Source organism: Haliotis rubra, unplaced genomic scaffold, assembly GCF_003918875.1.
Source record: "Haliotis rubra isolate DU_JTF1 unplaced genomic scaffold, ASM391887v1 Scf1063, whole genome shotgun sequence".
Lineage (NCBI taxonomy): Eukaryota > Metazoa > Mollusca > Gastropoda > Lepetellida > Haliotidae > Haliotis > Haliotis rubra.
The window spans coordinates 160,920-184,774 of record NW_025764963.1 but is presented as its reverse complement, the minus strand read 5'-3'; the positions used below and the strand labels follow the sequence as shown (position 1 = coordinate 184,774).

General features: G+C 37.8%; 1 long non-coding RNA gene across 1 annotated transcript; it reads left to right on the top strand.

The window, feature by feature from the left end:
- Positions 1-3,516: 3,516 nt before the first annotated feature.
- On the top strand, positions 3,517-16,447 carry LOC124278754. Its single transcript, XR_006899178.1, has 3 exons — positions 3,517-3,527; positions 7,896-7,906; positions 16,359-16,447. It is a non-coding gene; the product is annotated as an uncharacterized LOC124278754 (long non-coding RNA).
- The last annotated feature ends 7,408 nt before the right edge of the window (positions 16,448-23,855 follow it).

The following is a 23,855-nucleotide window of genomic DNA, read 5'->3' as shown; positions in this document are numbered from 1 at the left end:
TGTTCTTCATTACAAATTGATGTTAATATTGCTGTTGGAAAGTTATCAGATATACTTATTTATTGTGGAGAAAAGGCAGGAGAAGTATAGACAATGAAGGTACGGGACCAGGCCCTCCCAAGGGCTCAATTTTAAAAAATGAGCCCTTGGGAAGGCCCTAATCCCGTACCATCATTGTCTATACTACTACTGAGTTGCATGCAAAATTTGACGAAAGTCGGTAGAATAGTTTCTGAAATATTGACTTTTAAGTGAGCCTGAGGTCGGTCGGGGAAAAATCAAGGCCTTTGATTCACACACACAATTATGACAATTATCATACAGTGGGCGATCTAAAAGGGACTGTGTCGTGAGGTACGATCATCAACTCCTCTCTGACGAATGCTCTCAGCGGTCCGTCTTTCAAGTAGTACAAGTTCGGTTCGCCGTCTTTGATGTCGACCAGGTCTACGTTGTACGTTTTTATTGACCATATCGGATCGGTGGCGCGTTTTCTGCTGTCTCCCTCATATTCTCCCGGCTGGTACAAGTACCTTACGCTGACCTGGTCCGGTAATGTTTTCTCTGTTGCATCGCAACTTGCCGCTGACGACGATGATTCGACAGATTTCATTTTGATGGCTTCGACGAGCCTCTTGCCCACGAGTCTGGTGACTTCGTTGTTGATGGCATCCACCACTTGAGGTAACGTACGACCCATTCCGTGTTTCTGTTTTTGGGATCCATTAAATCCCGTGAGTACTGGTGTGAGAACAGGCATTCGGCTTAGGTGCGATTGAATCTCTCGATTATGGCTTGGCTACGGTGAGCTCCCGCTATACCTCGTCTCACTTGGCTGCGACACGGCTCCCATGAACTCGCGTCCAGGATCGACTTGCAATACGGTAGGCCATGTCAAACGACTGCGTTTGTATATGCGTTCAAAGGCTTTGGCAACTTCATTCCAATGTTTCGTTGTCAACGGTTCGGCTTCCTTGTAGCGACTGGCCACGTCGACAACGGTGCGTTGCGTACTTGGGATTAGCGTCTCACCCTGCCGTGAGTGTGAAACAGGAGGTCGGCTTGGTGAATGCGCTTCGGCGTTGAAATGGCACATTTTCTTCTCGGGATGTACTGAGGCGCCGGCAGGTAGACTTGCCAGATGGCTTGTTTTTCAAGTCAAGCTTTGGCGAGGTCTTCCGAGACTCAACGGCTTTGGCGAGTTTCGGGATGGCGTCCGCGCCTTTCCAGTACCCGCGCGGGCTTTAATATATTTTCTTCATGATGTATGTACGCATGTGTGTGTGAGCGCTCAAGTATTCGATACATGTTTGTGCCCGTATGCATAAGTGGTGACTCCGTCAATGGCAATCCATCGGTTTGTGTCCATGGGAGACAGTGATGTCTTGTTGATTCTCAGTCCATATATCCTGTGTCCGTCGCTTCTCAGCATGTTCATTTGGTGTTTGAACGTTTTATTCTTGAACAGAGCTTCCTTGAATCTTTCTTGGGTCTCAAGCCGGCGTACTCAGCGATCGGCGTGCCAACGCATTCATCCCTCATCTTGCCAAGCACTTTTTGTTGACTTGGCTGTGCATAGGGTGATATTTAGGGTAGTCGCTGGTGTCGCACAGGTGCATGCATTGCTTAATGTCCTCGTACACGTCCTCGGTGTAAATTTCCATGAGAAGGGAATCCGTGTCCATGTACAACACTTCGCACCTATCGCCGTACTGCTTTTTCAGCTCGTTGTAGTAGAAATCGTACATCAAGTGTTTGGATAAGTCCGAGGATGCTCATCCCCACGTAAATGGGCCAACTGAATTTGATGTGGCTTTTGTTCATGTGCAGTGCCGCCAAGTCGTCACCGAATATCTTGCTTCGATTGAACGCCGGGCTGGCTATGAGTTTTTCTTCCTCGCTGGATCTGACTAATTTCACGTTAACACGTTTTCTCAAATTCTCCATCGTCTTGCCGAACACTGTGTTGTTCATGAGTTTGTACAAGTTTTTCTCGAAATCGCTGGTGGCCAGCTTTTGCAAGTCCGTGTTCATTTGGATGTAAGGCTGCATCCACGGACTTTGATCGAACTCGAGCGCCCTGTGTATTTGTTCGAGTTTCATTCCCAGCGACAAGTTTGCTGCAGATTGCGATAGTGAACGACGTATTTTGACTTGTTCATCAAGTTCGGCATGAGTTTTTCAACGTTAGCCGGCTTATTGTCTCCGAGCAAGTTTCGTTGATATTCAGACATCCAGTCCGTGTTCACCATCAATCGTTCGGGAGCTAGCGGATAGCTGTTGTGTGATTCGTGTAGTTCTGCGGGATAGTCCAAGTCCACTTCGAGCACGTAGCTTTTGTTAGAATCCGGCGCAATGCTATTCACATCGACTATCTCGGGTGAAGAGACCCATTCGAATCCCCTGGTGGGGAGATACTGTCTCATGGCCCAGCCGTACAGGTTGTTGGCGTCGAGATAGAGTATGTGTTTGGTCGGTTTGCCTGGGCTGTGACCAGGAACGTACTTGTTGTTGGCTTTGGCGAATCGCTTTGAGGCCATAGAAATCCCGCCTCGCGAGCCTTTTTCCACGAACAAGTGCATGTCGTAATCCGTTAACAATTCTAATTTAACTCTAGTCATTTTCAACAAGGCATCCCAAGAGAGACCGGGGAATGAGAAAAAACACGTGGGGTCCAGGCCATACTGTTTCGAGCACGTTTTTCTGAATATCTCGAACATGTCGGCCAGCAGCAGGACGTCCGTTTTCAATCGCCCAAATTCTTGCAGCCCACTTTGTCCCACACGTTAATTGCATGCGCATAATCATCCAGGGTGATGGCTGAGTCAGTCAAGTTGCTGTAAAATTGGTTGAGGCAATCGCGGCTCGTCGAAATTGGACCAATCATCCATGTACTCGTAGGGGTAGACGCCTTCCTCAGCAGCAGGGGTGGAGTCTCGGCGTCGGTGTATAGATTGCTGATGTTGAAGTCATCCGGGTCGTTGGCCTTCACCAGACAGTCTAGACGACAGCAGGTACTGAACGCTGTCGATACATCTCAGACTAACGAGAACGAGATGTATTTTTCCATGTTGTTGGGGATGCACGTTATGTTGCCGTTGACCTTCGCGATGGCCTGCATGATCAGGTGAGAATCTTACCTGCAAAGGTTGTGAAACACGACGGGGATTTTGATGGTTTGGGGGTCGATTTTGAGCTTCAGGTTGCATCGCTGTGAGCTGCACCTCTGTACTTGCCGGGTGATGTGCAGTGATCTTCACGGAATTCTGCGACATGGGTTCGGCCGCGACATCGGGCAATTTTTAGCCTTCTTGTGAGTGAGTTTATCCTTCAACGCCATGTGTATGAGAGCAGGATCTGACAACTCTTTCTGATTTTATCTCTTAGTGTTGTAAGAACGCGAGAAATGTTTTCGTACCTTGGTAGACCATGGGAGTGTTCGCTTTGTCCGTCGTGATCGAATCTTAATTATTGATAACCGAACCCGCAGGCTTTGTGCCTCTTACGCTTTTGTGCTTGAAACTTTTGTCCGGGATCGGCGGAGCGAACGGTGCCCACGTTTTGATGAGGGCTTTGATGAGGGCTCAAGTCAGTGAAGATGACGAAGCGTACGGACATTTGATGCTTGTGGTTGATGAATTTCAAGACGCTTGTCTTTTTCAAGGCGCGATGTCGATTCTGACGGCAGTCTCGTCCCACGCCGCAATCCTCCCGCTAAGTATTCCAGCACGCCGGCTCGCTGTAGCCGCGCAGTATGACAGCATTCGCAGTGTTTTTCCTGGCGGGTTCGATTGATCATACAACAGTCTGCTGAAACTTTTAATCGTTGCGGTGGTTGTGGTACTTGTCTTTTTTCTTGATCAGAAATAAATTGGCCCTTCACACGGTTTTATCAAGGACAGGGCTTATCCTGTGCACAAAAGTTGTGTTCCCTACGTGTCCGAAGACTTTAATACCCAGATTGGTTTGTTTTTCCACTCGAGCGATTTGTGAGATGGGAGTAGGCATGTCTGTCCCCATAAAGTTGAGGCCAAATTCCTCGATGGAGGAATAGTTGGAAAGTCTGTCTGTATGATGGGCAGCCGGATGCAAGTCGGCTATGATCGCCACCGGTAAACAGTCGTCGCCTTTGTTTTTGACGTTGACCATGGCTTCTTTTCCTTGTAGTACAGTGGGAGGTCCAGGTACGACCCTCCTTTGAATGGCAGGTAGTTCGCTATGTCCAGGTAGACCCGAACCCATTTGCGTAAAGCATTCCAGGGATTCTCGTATTTTTGCAAACGAGGTGTCAATGGACGCGTCAACGGATTCAGGTTGAGTCGCAATTTCCAGTAAGGCTGGATGTGATCGATGGTGCCGTCCATCTGCTATTTTTCGTGCGACATTCTCACTGTGAGTTGAAATTTGATGGTTCCCAGATCAGTCGGTTCCTCGTTGACTTTGTCGGCGATCATGGGTTTGATGTTGTTGACGTCCATGTTTTTGTCGACATCCATCCGCCAGTCTCTCAGATACTTACCTATGGCGTGCTTCGTCCGCACGAACAGTAGTTCGACGGGTTTGTGTTCCTCCAGCAGTTTGAGGAGCTCGGCTTTCCTCATGCGCGAATAACCTCTGAACCCATGTTCTTTCACAGGGAGCTTGAGTTGTTTCACCGTGGGTTCGTCGACGATGCCAAGCAATTCCAACAGCTGAGATTTCCTCAAACGGGAGTAACCGTTCACTCCACGTTTTGGGGCAATCCTTTTCAGTTCTCGAACGGTAATCATCGTTGTTATATCAATGTGTGAAAACCTTTTTCTAAATGAAATCTCTAATAGGTTGTTCGCTATAGTAAGGGGTGAAGTCAAATCTCTAATAGGATTTTCATCCCTATGTTCGGCTGCGAGTCAAAATCTTTAGTAGGTTGTTGGTGTCGTCTCGCTGTTAAATGTTAAACTTTCGACATGCACGTTAGATTTTTATTCTGAGCAGTCGGTTGCGTTCATTGAGGTACCGTTTTCACATTCGTAACCGAAAACCCATAATTTTAAACACAACGATAAACCGAACCATGAAATATAAACCATCCTTTGCATCGACCACATACTTGGTTGCGTGAGATCGGTAGCACTTAATTTATTGTCGCTTTTAGAATAAAACACTCCCGGTTTGTACATATTGAATTGTTATATAGTTTACATATGTTCAATATGTACGCAACGCTTCTGTCTGCTCGCTCAACGATGAAATATTCAAAACCGTGGGAGCCAAACTCAAAATGAACGTCTCAAACGGCATGGTTGTGCTGGTCAACGGAGAAAACACTTTGAGACTCAGCCGGCCTTTGACTAAAATGCTCGGGTTTACGTTCAACGTAATACAACCGAAAACCACCATGACCGGTATGAAATTACCCGAACTCGTTCCGTACTGCGAACTGTGCGCTCATCCTCGATCAGCCGAGCACCTACCGCACAACTTTCTGCAATGAATGACATCTCGACACTGCTGAGAGCTGTGCCGGGTGAAAACAGAAACGCACAACGATGGTAGAACCGAATCGTTTTCGTCGCGGTAGTACAAGAAATTAAGCCAAGGCACCATCACGGAATTAAAAATATCGGTTTTAGACATTAAACATAATCCAGTCAATATAGGATACCTGAGCGTGTCGCTGCACCTACGCAAAAGACAATGACCGACGCTTCGGGTCCGGGAACGACCATGCGAAAATGTCCTACCATCGCGCTCTCCAACCTCGGAGACACGCGCGGATTCGACGAGAATGGAGGGCAAACTGTACGCATTGCAACTGAAAAACAGCATTTACAAACGCGTTGAACTGCCGCCCTCTACTGCTGGTGGTGGTGGCAACGACCAGGCGATTTCGTTGATACCGAAGGAGAGGTCAACAACACTCGGTACGACCTGATACGCAACGATGAGGACGAATGGGCGATAACCCCAGCCTTCCGCGGTAGGCTGTTCCACCTGGACGACTTTGAGACCACGGCCGTCTCCAGAAACACGCAGTACACACTCATCTTCAACGACAACAACAAATGGGTATTAGTGCCATCCCAAATCGACTGGAATCTCAACATCACGTTGGACTCTCCACACGTTTCACGAACAACAAAGATCACTACCTGACAAAAGTCGTGAACAACGGAACGCTGCTCGTGGCTTACATCCCTACACAAAGACAAAGTGTGATCGTCAGCACGTTGAGGCAAAGAATAGCCAACATGCTGTCGAGCAAACCCGGAATGCAAAACGTGGGATTGCAGATGGTGACGGAATTCGACAATCTGCCGGCAAAATCCATGCTGTACATCCAAGTCTACCTCCGCGAACTGCCGTCAGCGCGTAACGTCATCGAAATAGTGAAAGGGATCAAACTCCGCTGGGCCAAACAACAACAATACCAAGTTTGCTCCATTTACGTGCGGGTGAATGATAACGCCTACACCAGTCTGCAGGGAGTCACTGTGACCGTGGAAGACATGATATCGCTCACCAAAATTTTCCTACTCGACAACATATATCTCATGGGTTTGAAGTGCACGTCCTATGAATTATACGATAACCAATTGAAAACTATTTCATGATACATCATATATAAATGAGATGAACCATCATCATCCCAATGTAACGCTAGCCGATCTCGGAGACACACAGGGATTCGATCTGCCCGGCGAGGAAAGCACCTTGTCCTGCACTTTAAAGAAAACATATACGATCGGGTGTCACTAGCAGACTTCAAACAGCCAGACTGGTTGATCGACATGACACTCACCTCAACCCACATATCTATTAAAAGCAATGGTTACGTCTCCAAAATTACGAACAACGGGATCCTTCTCACGTTTTTCACTCCAGAGTTTGATGTACAAGTTTTATGAATACCAGATTCATGTCTCGAATATTTACGTGTACGATAATCTAAACTTTATCAGCCTCAAATACATCGATCGGATATTAACGAAAAACCAATTGAATATTATTTCATAAAAATATATATATATGTACACACACACACACACACACACACACACACACACACAGACAAGATGAGACTGTACCCAGTTGTGGATGAAGTAGCAAAAACACTGGAAACCGTAGATGGGTTTCACTTGTGACAGATATGTGAGATCAAACAACAACTAGAACGTGAACGCAATACGCGGTCTGCATTACAGAAAAAATATCACAGGGCCTTCAATTCCGTGGACAGTGTTGACAGCCTCTGGTTTCAGTCAGCATGGGAATAGGCGTAGCAGGTATCGTGTTATTATCCGCCATCGTGGCCGTACCCGTGGTGCTAGGCATTGAAATAACAGCCGGAGTGGTAGGGTTGATGGGATTGACCCTAAAGTACGTGTCTCGCAGACTGCAACGTAAAGGATTGAAACACGATGAAATTAGAATTCTAGCCTATCGAAGTTAAACACGATAGACGATCATATTTCAACTGTGGTCACCGACTCTAAAATCTCCGAAGAAGAGTTTCGTTTGGTGCTGTCAGAAATCGCAAAATATCACAGAATGAACAAGAGATTCGGACCAAGTCTCGTAAAAACGCCGTCATTTGTGAAGACGAGAATTTTTTTCATAGAACAAGGGAAGCAACAGGCCAAACAAGCCTTCCTTACTAAAACCAAACAAATCATTATCGGAGAAGATTCATGATAAATTGCTTCGCGGACATCAACATCACAGCCGAGTAGACTGCTGAGGAGTAGTGAGCACCCTTGATGATGTCGTGGTGGTTGTAACAATAGGTAACGACAGAAAGATTAAAATAGAAAGATAGAAAGGTGTTTTTTTTTAAAAAGTAGCAAAACATCCCCAGTAGCCACAATTCCCCTAGGGTGAAGTAGAAAGATGGAGGTTGCTCCACTTCTCCCTAGGGGACTTATGTGTCGGCTACCTTTCTCTCACCATGAGAGTGCCCCCAAGTCAGCTGAGCACAGCTGATGCGATCCTGATTCCTTGCTACCACCAACGAAACACACGAAAGTTGCAAGGAACCCACTGAGGCAAATAGTAGTAGTATAGACAATGATAGTACGGGATAAGGGCCTTCCCAAGGGCTCAATTTTGTAAATTGAGCCCTTGGGAGGGCCTGGTCCCGTACCATCATTGTCTATACTACTGCAGGTGCATTATGTATATGGCCAAGAAGAGGTATAGAGAAAAAACAACCGTTGTGGTTTGATGCAGAATGTCTACACTTAAAATCTAAGAAGTAGAAACTCTTAAATAAATTCAGAACTTTTAAATGTGATGAGAATTTAAGAAACTATTTGAATGCAAAATCAGAATATAAGAAGTTATGTACTTTAAAGAAAAACTTATACAAGATGAAATTGAGTAATGAAATAAATGATGCTGCCAAATATGGTGATTGTAAAGAATTCTGGAGAAATATCTGAAGGGCTATGCTGGTGAAAATGATGTAGCACCCGAAGTGTGGTATAAATATTTTAAGGGTTTTTTAAACCCCACAGAAGCAACAAAGTTGAGTGAATTTGATAAATTAGTATCTGACTTTTTAGATTGTCACTCATGCACAGATTGTAATGACTTTCCTTCTACAGATCAACTCTTGTCAAGTGAAATCAGTGAACATGAGATTAAACAAGCATTGAATAAATTAAAGATTGGTAAAGCTCCTGGTATGGATGGAATATCACCTGGATTTCTTATAAGTCAGTTTATAATTCTGTACCTGAAAATATTGTTCAATAAGATTTTGGATACTAGTGTATTTCCAGATGCTTGGAATGTAAGAATGATACTTTCTCCTCAAAAGTCTGGAAACAAATTGGAACCCAGCAATTATGGGGTATATCTATATTAAATGTCACAGGTAAACTGTTTTCTGCTGTACTTGAAAAACGTATCAGAATTTGGCTTGATATACATGATTTACTATCAGAAGCCCAAGCAGGATTTCGACCTAACTATTCAACAGTAGACAATGCATTTGTTCTTCAAGCTTTATGTACTAAATACCTAAGCAGACGAAAGGGGCGTTTTTATTGCGCATTCGCTGATTTTAAAAAGGCTTTTGATTATGTTGATAGGAAGAAAATGCTTTGTTTATTGATTCATAAAAGCTTAAGAGGAAAAATAGCAATTGTATTAAAAAATATGTATGTGTGATTCTCAAAATTCGTGCTATTTCATGTAGGCAAAAATTGTAAATTTTGTTTTCTTGTTTTACTTTGAAATATTGTTGATTACGTTTATAGTATTCTTAATATACAAAACATAAATTATGCAATCTTAATGAGGTTTCATTTTCAATATTTTACGCCTTTTATTAGAAATTTCATGAATTGCGTCACTACCGTCACGAAATTTGTAACGTCATTTGGAAAAGAAAAAAATCCAAAGATGATATTTATTTAATGTACATATATATATTAAAATATCTGGTTTCTGTTTGTGAAAATCGTGCACTGTGTTCTTTGTTATCTCTTTATACCTTTACAAGAATTCATACGACTGAACTTCATTGAGCACAACTGGGTAACGACTATATAACAATAATCCCTATCGAAGATAAGCAATCGGAAGACTATTGCTATGGATATTTATCAATATATACTATCTTCACAGCTCTCATGAGCAGTTTGTTTACATGTCTATTTTTAGACCCATGTGGGTCCGCGATCATGTGACTATTGTTGACATTCGCAACCTCACCGGATAGTGACAATGCATTTGGTGTCACCTAACGAAACAACATCTATTACACACAAATATCTCTATCAGTTTTTCTGAATGCTGTATTTATATACATGACTACCATTTGAGGATGTCAATGATATGCTTTACAGCCGCATGAGTAATACGGTCACTGATCACGTGCTTTGTACCGAATCATGTGACTATTGTTGACATTCGCTACACTGATAGTGACAATGCATTTGATGTCTCCGTTTAATGAAACAGCATGTATTACATATAAATATCGCTATCAATATTAAGATTTGTTCTGATTGTGGTATTTATATATGATGACCACTTGAGGATGTGAATGATATATGCTTTTTAACCGCATGTGTAATACGGTCACTGATCACGTGATTTGCACTGAATTGTCGCGGGACAAGCAAGTCTGTTACCAGCTCACGACTGCCTGTCTGCAAGTATGTGGTCTCCAGACCCCAAAACGTGAGTTTGTAGCATATAAATATATGCATAGAAGAACAAAACATTCCTGCTGACAATAATTCTTGTACATTGAAAGATTTATTAATGTCAAATACCTTCGATTCTGTTATCGAACTGACCAGAACCGGAGTAACCTCCCTTATTTGACCTAGTTTTAAGACACCTCTTGTACACAGCTCTATTGTACACAGCTCTCTTGTATACATACATTTCTCTATAGAATTAAAACCAGATGTTATGAAGATAGTGATACAGCGGCCATTTCCTCAATACTTATTTACTAGAGGATGGATTTGACTTGTGGTAACGCCTTTTTTCAGCTTTTATGTTTTCAGATTTCTTTTATTATCTTGTTTTCTCCAAAAAAATGATAAACATTCATATCAGTAGGCATTTGCGTTATAATACCAGTACACACATTATGAAGCAATATGGGTGATAAGATAAGAATGGCTTTAGCCAATTGTAGAGAAAGACAAAACGTAAAGAAATATTGAACCGTTGGCGTAAAAGAAAGTTTTCAATTATATGTCTGCAAGATATTCATATTTCCAAGGAAGATGAAACTACTATGAGAAATGAATGAGATCTTCAAAGCATTATAGCACCATATAAATCAAATGCAAGAGGGGTCGCTATTTTATTTAACAATAATTTGGAAGTAAGTATCCACAAATTCATGACTGACAACAGTGGAAACTATATAAAAGCAGATGTAACTATAGAAGGAATAAGAATCACATTGACTAATATATATGGTCCTAATCAAGATCAACCTGATTTTTATAATGCATTATTTCATAAAATTGATGAATTTGAAAATGAATCTCTCATAATATGCGGAGACTTGAACTTAGTTCTTAATCCTTCCATAGATTTAGAACATTATAAAAATATCAATAATCCAAAAGCAAGAAAAATAGTGTTAGATAATATAGAAAAGTATGATTTGACATACATTTGGAGGGAGAGAAATTATGATGTAAATGTCGCGGGTTCTGGTCTTGAGATGTCCCAAGGACAATAATTGATGAGACGGGGAACATCGCCTACGATATGAACCAGTTTATTGCCTGTGAAATACGAACATTAAAACATGAGAAATATGTTGTGTGCGTCCCTCGACATGGTCGGATGGTGACATGAAAGTCTTGTATATATCTTATATGAATACATCTGCAATAAACAATACAGTTATAGATATAAGATTGGTATATAATAGTTATGCTATAATTGTATAATTGATAAAATATATATGACATCACGCATAAACGTTTCGTCCGGGATATTTACAATTGATGTGACGTCACGCATTAGCGATCAGTCAAAATTACATAAAACTGATGATTTGGTATACTGTAAATATAAAATCATAATAATTGATCATTCACAACACAGTCTTACATGCAATACTAGTGCTTTAAGTTAGTAAGTGATCCACGCGAGAGAAAGTTTACATTACGCGGTCCGATTAATTACTAACTTAAGATATATGTTATTACTATGTTGATGACAATAATATATATACTAGCAATGATATAGATGTGGAAAGAATATATGTAGAGAGGGTGCTTACCTGTGAAATACGAACATTACAACATGAGAAATATGTTGTGTGCGTCCGACATGGTCGGATGGTGACATGAAAGTGTCACACGTCACAGGCATGAAACGCACGAGATTTGGCGGGTTAGCCGAATACGGATGGCACGTACAACTCTCTACACATAGCCAGTGGAGAAGCAGCCCTCTGGTGAAATAAAAGGGAAATAGAAGGCTGTCGGCGACATAAAGAAATACACATGATGGAAAAGAAACCCTAAACAACAGTCCAGACTTATGTAACTCTGATGGACTACTATCTTTTGATGACTTTAAGAATAGATTTAAAGTTAAAGGTACCTTTTTGGATTACAATAGAGTTTTGAGTAGTATTCCCAATACATGGAAAGCCACATTAAATGACTATAAACTAGAAAATCAAAATCTTGGTATTAATGAAGCGATATTAACTCTGCTTACACCTTCAAAAGGCTGTAGAATATTTTACGACAAATTGATCAAATCAGATAGATTGCCTGATGTGTGTAGAAAATGGGAAGTTGTGATAAATATTGCTATACCCTGGGACGCTATTTTCTTAAATTATAGAAAATGTACTAAGGATATTAAACTCTTGGATTTTCAGTACAGATTCATTCACAAAGCTATCTACACAAGAAAAGAACTAGTAAAGATGAAAATAATTGATAATGATCACTGTATATTCTGTAAAAAAGAATCTGAGGACATTGTACATGTGTATGTTTCATGTGATATTGTCCAGACTTTTTGGAATGACTTAAGTACATATATTAAAAACACTGTTAATATTAATATCCTATTTACAAAATTTACTATATTACTGGGGATTAACACTGGCTACCTTTTTATTGATAATATCATTCTTGCCGGAAAAGATTCATATATTTATCTAGTATTAATGATAGAAAACCATCCTTGGACACATTTCTAAACTCACTAAAAACAATTCTATCAATTGAAAGATATATAGCCAAAAAATAATAACATGACAAAGTTCAGAGAAATGGCCCAAGGAATTGAAACTGTAGTATTCTTCTTAGATAAATATATGATACAATACCTACTATAAAGTGCTAATAACTACTATAAAAAAGCTCTACTCCTATTATATTATATCTAGCTATACTGTGTGCTATGAACTGAAATAACATCTCAAATTAAAATACTTATTTATATAAGTGTAGCATGCCTATATACAGTATTGTTCTGGCCGGATTAAATTGTTACTAGGTCATACGGATATTTCATTACACTATTTTTTTGTATAATGATTTTCCATGAAAATCAAGTGTAATATGTGTTAGCTCAAGACTATACCCTCTTAATATTTGATGCATATGTCATGCTTGTTTTACTATTTCACTAAATGATACTCAAATATCACCATGTATGCTTCACTGAAAGTTTGTCTTACTACATCACCAAATGATACTTAAATATCAACCCTGCACGCTTCTCTGAAATGCTTGTCTATTACTGTTTTCATCAAGTGTCCTTATGCCATCCTATATCCTCTTAGTAGTTGATCCATATGTCATGATTGTTTTACTATTACACCAAATGATACTCAAATACTACCATGTATGCTTCACTGAAAAGCGTGTCTTACTACTTCACCAAATGATACTTAAATATCACCCTGCATGCTTCATTGAGATGTTTGTCTACTACTGTATTTCGTCAAATGTCATTATACCATCCTGTATGCTCCACTGGAATGAATAAAAATTAAAAAAAAAACAAAAAAAAAAAAAAAAACAGTCCAGACTTGATTTCTTTTTAGTTTCTCAAGATTTAGCAAACATGACAACTGACTATTCAATACTTCCAGGATATAAATCTGATCATTCAGCAATTACCATGTCTTTTTCTAATCAATTTAATAAGGAACATGGTGGTGGATACTGGAAACTAAATACATCATTACTTTATAACGAAGAATATGTAAACACAGTCAAGGATATGCTTTTTGAAACAAAATTAGAATACTGTAACTGCACTGAGGATGAACTAGGTGATATTGAAGATTCTAAACTACAACTTAATATAAGCGACACTTTGTTCTTAGAAACATTTTTAATGAAAGTAAGGGGGAAAACAATATCATTCTCTTCCTGCTTAAAAAAAAATCAAAACTGAAAAAAGCAAGAATTTAGAAGGAAACATTTTGGCAATGGAAGAAGAAATCAGAGAAAATTTCCAAACCATTTGTGAAACTAAACTTTCTGAACTATCCAAATGTAAATTAGAGTTTGAAAAATTGAAAGAAGATGAAATAAGAGGTGTACAGATAAGAAATAGAATTCAGTGGTACGAGGAAGGAGAAAAACCAACCAACTATTTCTGTCATCTCGAAAATAGAAATTATACCAGTAAGCTTATGAATAGTGTTATCAATGACAAAGGGGAAGTAATATCAGATGGTAAGGCTATATTAAATGAACAAAGGCAATTTTATGAAAATCTATACTCATCAGGTGGTAAAATAACAGATAGATATATTAATATATTTGATGATATTATTACAACCAAACTGCACACTGTACAGGCTGAAAATCTTGAGGGTGATATTACTATAGATGAAATAACACGAGCCGTTAAATCAATGAAAAATAACAAAAGCCAAGGTGTAGATGGTTTCCCAATAGAATTTTTAAAAGTTTTCCTGGAAAGATCTTCATATTTGGGTTGGTAGATATATATCAGAAGCATTCAGGCAAAATATGTTAAGTCCAACAATAAACAGAGGCGTCATCACATGTATTCCAAAAGCTAACAAAAATAGACAGTTGTTAAAAAACTGGTGCTCAATTTCCCTACTGCATTCTTTGTATAAAATACTCAGCACATGTATAGCCAGTGGAATTAAAAACAAGAAAAAATTGTGTCCAGGGACACGGATGCTCCTGCTGACATTCATAAGACATATAAAGATCAATAATTGAACAAAATTCATGAACAAGTTCAATAAACATCTATGCAACTATGACATGCACACCTTGCGAGTCTCAATGAAACACATGTATAAGCTTAATCAATTCTGATGAGCAGTTTTTGTGGAGAAGTTGATAGACTTCATCCCCTATAACACTATATTCAGAGAGAAATTCAACAAAATTTATGCAAGTTTAACCGGCATTAAAATTGGAAAAATAAATAAAATACAAAATCAAAATATGAGATGCACACCTTTAGAGTCCCTATAAAGCACATGTGTAATCTAAATGAATTCCATAAAGTAGTTTTTGAGAAGTGAGTGGATAACGTACACCCCCTGTTGTATGGGACAAACTGGATGAATAGAACCAAATTCAACTAAGTTCAAACATCGGTAGAAGTGACAAAATTAAGAAATTTGATGAACAAGGTATGAGATGCACACCTTTGGAGTTCCAATGAAACACACGTTGAAGCTCAATCAATTCTGTTGAGCAGCTTTTGTGGAGGAGTGGATAGATTTCACCCCCTACAACACTATATTCAGAGAGAAATTCAACAAAATTGATCTAAGTTCAAATGGCATTAAAATTGGAAAAATGAATAAAATACAAAATCAAAATATGAGATGCACGCCTTTAGACTCCCTATAAAGCACAAGTGTAATCTAAAAGAATTCCATAAAGTAGTTTTGAGGAGAAGTGGATAGCGATTACAGACCCCTGTTGGATGGAGCGAACACTGGCTGAATAGAACAAAATTCAACTAAGTTCAAACATCTGTAAAAGTGACAAAATTAAGAAATTGCTTAAAAAATTATGAAATGCACACCTTTAGAGTCCCTACAAAAGACATGTAGAAGTTCATTCAATTCTGTTGAGCAGTTTTTGTGGAGAAGTGGATAGACTTCATCCCCTATTACACTATCATCATAGAGAAATTCAGCAAAATGTACCTAAGTTCAAATGTCTCTAATCTTACAAAAAGACCCAATAAAATAAAAAAACTAAATATGAGATGCACACCATTAGAGTCCCAAGAAAGCCCATGTATAAGTTCATTGAATTCCAAAGAGCGGTTATGGTGGAGAAATGGATAGAATACATTCCCTGTTTCGTACGGACAGACGGACACCGAGGGTAACCCTATATGCCCCTGCCATATTTATGGCGGGGGCATAAAAACATTGAATACTCTTATTCATGAAACTCAGACAGGTTTTATATCACAATTTTTTGACAGTGAAAGGGGCTGTAGACAAGGGGACCCAGTATCTCCCTATATATTCATCTTAGTGGCTGAAATTTTAAGAATAATGATCCGTAACAACACTGCAATAAAATGAATTACATTGAATAACACTGAACATAAAATTGGACAGTATGCAGATGATACTGAATTATTTCTCGATGGGCTTGAAGAAAGTTTAAGGGCAGCAACTGACACTCTCAATAATTTCTACAAAATGTCTGGTTTAAGAATAAATATAGATAAAACGAAAGCAGTGTGGATAGGCTCAATGGCAGGTAATAACATGATTTTATGCCAGGATCTTAAGCTTGATTGGCATAATGGGGATTTTGATATTCTAGGAATAAGACTTAATCCTAATTTAAATAACCTTTGGGTAATTAATACAAGAAAAATAGAACTCTAGGGAATTGGAGGAAAAGAAAGTTGACATTAATAGGGAAAATAACTGTTATTAAAACTTTAGCACTTTCATCATTGGTGCATATATTCACTTCACTCCCAATCTCCAATTCACTGACAAATTAAACAATATATTTTATAAATTCATCTGGAATGATAAGCGGGATAAGATAAAGCGAACGACACTTATTAGAAAATATGAAGAGGGGGGACTCAGAATGGTTAATGTACAGGTATTCATTAACTCTTTAAAACTCTCAGTTTTACATAAATATCTTCAAAATAATAGCAGTTCTAGTCCTAGTATCTTTCCATTTAAAGATATATTTCTGCTTGGAGCCAATATTGAAAATTATGTCAGTATCATGAATCCCTATTGGAAAGATGTATTGGCTGCATGGGGAATATTCTATAAAACATATAAAACTGATTTTACAGATATTGATCAAATCTTATCCCAACCCCTTTGGTTCAATCACCAATTCCAAAATAGTAATTTCATTATAAGACATTGGCATCTCAAAGGTATTCACTCTATAAGAGACTTGTGTAATGATCAAGGTATTTTGCCATTTAGTGAACTTAAAGGTCACATGCAACCAAAAAAATCAAACATAATTAAAACACAATTATCACTTATTCATGACATATAATATACATTGCTGGTTATGAAAAAACATATAAACAAAATTATAAGCGTACAATCGCAAATCAAAAGTGCAATATTGTGTACTTGGGTTTACTTCCCTAGAAACGAAGCAGCCGGGATACCGAACCCATTCAGAGCGGGTGGGTGTGCACTCAAGTGTAACGACTGGTTCATTTGCAGATGCCCTCACGGGCTCATTGTGTGTGTATATATAGAGATGTTGGGTTTTGTAAATACATGCTCATTTTTTGTGTATAACAGTTTGCAATCAACAGACATCATAACATGTCATGTGTTCAAGTATCACACCTGCCTGTCTGTGTAATTACATAATGTGACAGAGACCGAACTCGGGCCATAAATCAATGCATGGTGTATAGCCTGATTGGTGTTAAGTTCAAATTGCATGTGGTCAGTGATCGCAGTTGTGTATTGAATATTGTCATTAGCAGACAGGCAGGCAGACACACAGGTGTCAATAAAACAAGACATTGAGTTTTGTCTGTGACAACGACATATCTATATCACAGTTAGAAATTCTGTCAACGCCAAATAGAGACATTGAAATCATATAAACAGTTTATTTACTGTCATAACATATAAAAAGCTCGCACCTGTGAGATATCAACAAAACATTAGAAAAATAGCTCACACCAAAGGTTTCACCGAGTATTCACCGGACAACCCGCTTCCAAGATGCGCGAACCTATTTCACTGCGCACGTGCTATGAGCGCAGTCCAGCTGTTGAAACCAGTTTTCCCCCAAAAAGTCGGGGGAAAATTAGTGAAACGTTTGAACTCCGATTTCGCGTGGTTTTTTTCATAGCGTTATTTTTCAACTTTATAAGTTGAATTTGCATTTTTGACGATTTGTTTCGGTAAGTCCATACCGAAAGGTATCAGAATCTGCAAAGTTGTGTTTTACGTTGCATGTGACCTTTAAGAAAACTTACAAAATTAAAGGCACAATTCTTGACTATTATCAGGTTCTTTCAAATATACCGAAAAAAATGGAAAGAAACTATAAGAAAGAATTTATTGATTGTTCATAATCATTATCTTAACACATCACTGATAGATTTACTTTCAGCACCAAAGAGATGGTTTAAACATATTTATTTCCAAAAAAAAGAACCGGATTGGTAAACAAGCAGTATGGTGCTTATATGAATACCGCTTCGGAATACAGATATATTATAGATATAATAATCGTACGGAGAAAAACATGATATTAACAAACGATAAACAATAGCTTTCTGGGAATGTAACAATCATAAACTGTAACATAGCCGCCTTTAACGTTAGAACCATTAGTGTCGGAAAATACTTAATAGTAAGTGCAATTTCGTTATAGAAGATGTACAAAAGATACTAAATTGATTGACTTCCACTTCAAATTTATCCACAATATTGTCTAGACAAAGAAAGAATTATTGAGAATGAAATTAGTAGATGATGAAGTTTGTTCATTTTGTAATTTAATGTCAGAAAATTTGATACATGTTTATTGGGAATGTGAGTGTGTGAAAACGTTCTGGCTGAAACTGAAAGAATATATTGAAGATAAATCATCAGAAAATTTTACCCTGACAAAATATACAGTCTTAATTGGCGGAAATAATAACGACCTTATGAATCACATACTTCTTGCCAGTAAAAAATATATCCATATATCAAGTATTAAAAAAATAAGTTATCACTGGATACATTTGTAAAAATATTGAGTGATATTTTCAAGACAGAAAAGTTAATTGCCAGTAAGAATCAAAACATATTACAATTTGTCAGAAAATGGTCATCTCTACTGCACACATTCCCAGCCTAATGAAGATCCCAATATGTGTAATGCAAACCCATATGAATTTCTGTTGTTGCATCATGTACTTTGTATACTTGTATCTACTGATTTTGAATGAAAAAAAACAAAACCAAAAAAAATATCTGGTTTTCCAATATAACATGGCTAATGAGTTTTGAAGTTTTACATTTATTGCTTAAAAGGGGCCAACAAGCCACAAAACATCTTTCATTTCTGATTTGCAAATGTAAAGTAATTTGTAGCTAAAAATTCATTATGATAATATGAATTATATTATGCTGACTTGAAGCTCTACTACAAAACATAGTTGCACTACAAATTCCAGACATAAACAGATAAATCAATTTTAATTAAATAAGGAAAATGATAATGCTATGGCATGGACATTGGAATTAAATTTGCATTGAAAATTTAGATACAAACAACATTAAACCAGAAACATTTCACTGCCTCCACAAAATCTGTCCTTACCATAACAAAACCTATGATAACGGCAGTGACCGTAACGGTAGTGACAGCCACTAACAATATATCAGTTTTAAAACAATAACTGATTCCCAAAGTTTACTGAGCACATGATTTCAAATGATTTCCCCTACTGTCTAAGTTATTTGGCATTGTTTGGCTTCACAAAATTAATTGGTTTCAGTGGTAGCCACTGTAACGGTTAGGACATGCAAAAATTTTAGATATCATTTTGTACACACCTTTTTTTACGATAAAATTCAGAAAAATGATTTTTTTGTGTCAGTGTTTGACTGTTATGCTTCATCACTGCCATTGCTTGCATACATGAAGTAGAATTAGAAGATAGTACAGGGAGTAATCATTATTGCAATTTTTTGGATGATGTTACGGTAGTGACATGAAACCTTGTGACAAAGTTTGACTTATTTTTACAAAATGTTTTTCCATACTAAAAAGGCCAAACCACGCCAAGCATGTAGCTGTAACATCATTAATTATGATATGTGTAAAACGTTCTCTTGGAAAACATGAAAAATCAAATTGCACATCGACCACTGGAGTTGTGACACATGAAAATTGAGTAAAAGTGGGTGGTTTGGGGGGTTCAAAATAGATATAAAATATTTTTCTCCAATTTTGTCACTGTAAAGTTTAGAACAAACTGAGATAAATTAGTTACCATAATTGTTTTTTTTATATTTTGACTTAAGTTTGTTGGGTACAAACATATAACATAAATATGCACGAATTTTGAGAATGACTTGTATGCATCAGTCAATGCATGTATCAGATCAGACAAAGGTATTACTGATTGTTTTACAACTTCAAGTGGTGTTAGACAAGGGTGTGTTCTCAGCCCAGTTTTAATTATATTTTTCTTCAATGAACTTGTATCTGATATGTATAGTGAATGTGATCATGGTGTATTTGTCTCTCAGGAAATAGTATATATAATGCTTCTTCTTTTTGCAGATGATATTGCTTTGTTATCTTACAGTAAGTGGCTTACAGAAACAATTACATGTATTACAGTCTTATTGTTCCATATGGGGCTTAACCGTGAACTTAGATAAATCTAATATGATTGTTTTAGAAATGGTGGTATTGTAAATAGATTTGAAAAATGACATATTGTAAAACAACAAGGAAAATAGTTTCATGTTATAAATATTTAGGATTGATGATGTCTTCTAGACTAGTATGGTCTACAGCATGTAAGCAGTTAAGCAATAAAATGCCTGTTTATAATTTGTTCAAGCAAAATGATTTTATATCATTTAATGTAGCTTCTTCTATTTTTGATAATAAGATTGCACCCTTTCTATTATATGGTTCTGACATTTGGGGTGTAAAATACTATGACTCTATGGAGAAAATACAAACTTCATATTTTAAGAAATACTTAGGTGTCGGTAAATATGCTTCCAACAAAGCGATAATTGGCGAAACAGGTAGATATTCTATTTTTGTTTCAACACAGTTAAAACAATTAGATGACAAAGGTAAAATAGCTGGGTGATATTAGGAATATTCTTTTCATGTGTGGGTTCTCTTATGTTTGGATATCACAGGATGTCGGACATAAAAAGATGTTTAATTTCATTCTTAAACAAAGACTGAAAGATTGGCATTGTTATGTACATTCATCAAAATATCTTTCTCATTATGCTCTTGTAAAATCGTTATTAGAGCCAGAAATATATTTAAATGTATTACATGACAAATCTTTGAGAAGAGCTATTTGTTAACTCAGAATCTCCTTGCATGATTTCAATGTAAACTCTGAGCGTAAAAGTAAAAATTGAAATCCAAGTGAAATTAAATGTTTAAAATGTAATAGCAACCAGGTCGAAGATGAATATCATGTGTAATTTGTGTGTAAGCACTGTCGAGACCTGCGAAATAAATATCTTCCAAACTTATGAAAGTCTGTAGGAAGGAAACCTGTTTCTTATCTCGAGAGGAATTCCCTGAGTAGGAATTCCACATACTCTGTAAATAAAGTTTACATTTAATTAGAGACATTGTGTAACACCTTCAGTATATTTTGTCTTGCAACCATAATACTAATTTTCTTTTAAATCTGCACTAATAAAGTAAGTACTTTTGTCTTTACAAAGGCTGAGAGGGAAAATAGATATGATGATAAGAATAAAACAATGTCCTTGCAAACAAGTGTTGACTCATTAGGTAGAAAGAAATATGCAGTAATTGGAACAGAGCTCTTTTTTCAAACTGGAGTGCCCAAGTTCAACAAAAGGGATCAAAGAATAATTTTTTTTATTGATTGTCTGTATTTTATGTACCATGTGTTGGTCTCTCCTTCACTGGCTTGGTCATGGAGGATGTCCCCATTCTTGATTGTGGGGTACCTGCTTGCCCGCTTGGGTTCTCTAGTCTTGGTCACAGCATTTTTATATTTGCGAACAAAACCCCAGATACATTGTCTGAATGAACATATTTCCCCGATTTCCCTTTCTTGAGAGTGGGTTAAATAATACCTTTAAATAAAACTAGCTGCCATGAACCAAGGGGTTCATAAATACCTCGGTTTTATGCCAGTGTTGAGCATGTTTAGTAATTTTATGTTTTATTTATTATACATTGCTTTCAAGAGAAAAAGAGACAGGAAGGGAGAGTCAACATTTGAAGCATGCTCTAACCCACCCCACCCGCATCGTCATTTTAACATGGCAGGTGACCAGTTATTTCAGCATGTTCATGTTGCTCTCTCTCTCCCCCTCTCTCTCTATCTCTCTCTCTCTCTCATATCACCGATATGTCTATGCCTCACCTACCCACCCTTCCGTAAATAGTCTATCATGGACTCTACTGTATGTCCTTCTTCTTGTCAAATAGAATTTCTCACAATATGTACATCCGTTTTGTTTGCAGAATTGGAAATCAACAAAACTTGAAGTGCAGTTGTCAGTTTCCAGTACGTAATCAAAGCAACAAAAGCTTCGTTCAAAATATTGCGCTTGGTGTCCCTTTCAACTCGAAGGCGTATAAGCTATAGAAAAAAGTCAACAGACGAAGCGGACTCAATGGTATGACGTCACAGCCACAAACAGCCAACCGCTAAAAATATAAACATGCCAACGCGATGTCGGGCTAATGTGGTTTTAGTTTGGGTGCATATTCATATTTTTTACGATTTTTTCCATAAATGGATGGTGCAGATGTGGTATATATTCATATTTGAATGACATTATGTAATAAAAAAATCCTTTCCCATTTCCCAAAGGAAATTCAACTTTATATGGATACAGAAACAGATCGGCATAAAAGGCAGTTCAAGACCTACTTCTTACTAAAAGCCAGTAGACAATTTGTGTGTTTCCCGGTTGTTTTAGGAAAATGTTCAGAGTATAAATATCATCAGTATCTTCAATTTTACACATAAACAATATAAGAACATGATGTTACAAGCACATATTCTATTTCAGTAGCTGCTGAGGACATGCTGACGAGGTGCGCATGGGTTTGGGATGAGATTGCCAAACCATCTGCAATTGGGGATACTGCTTCTGTTACTTGCATTATCAGGTAAATTTTATTATTACATGGGACTCTTACCAAAGAAACCATAATCATATGTTCATTCTCTGGAATTTTTCCTTGTCCCTACGAAGATAAGTGATAAGAATCAAATACTGCATGTATGGTTCCTTTATTTACGCACGGACGTTAGATGGAATTGATATGCACAGATCAATTATCATTAAAATGCAATATAAGTTTGTGCGTGTAATGGACCCTAGCTCATATGTGCCTATTATCTCATTCTTCAGACTGCAAAAAACACTGTGGTAATAACAAGTGGGGAACTGATTGCAGCAAATCATGTCCGGAGAATTGCAACGACCTTGAAGGTGTTGTTCACTGTAACATTAGTACTGGTGAATGCCTTGAGGGCTGTATATGTGGCTGGTACGGCGATCAGTGTAGCATTCACTGCAGTGTGAACTGCATAAAGGGAATATGTGTCCAGTGGAATGGGAACTGTTCATTAGGGTGCAAAGCTGGTCAAGTTTGCAATATAACATCTGACAAAGGACACGACTGTTGCGGTAAGTGCACGTTTTTCGTACTTAATCTGCGATTAGTTTAAGAAGATGTCCTATGAAAACGTTATATTGTGTACCTTGATATTGAAAAAATGCTCAACTTTGAGTGTGAAAATTAACAGTGGGAATTAAAAGTGGCTAAAGTACACCCAGTTGCAAAGAAGCTCAATGTCTATAAGCTATTTCAATACGTATACTTTCAAAATACTTTGGAGCAAATTCTAAAACTTACATTTAGATTGAAAATTCTTTTTGGCATGATGTGCTAATAGCATGTCAACTATTTCACACAATAAACAGTATATTAACCCAAGTAACATCAATGACATTCCATACCAACCATTATGGTTTAATCACAATTTCACAAATTCATTAAACTACTTCAAGAAGTTGGCAGATAAAAGGATTATATATATTAGGGATATTTGTGATGAAACTGGATTATTATCAATAGAATCTTTAAAAGAAATATATGGTATCAAAGGTGCTTTAGATTATAGATATT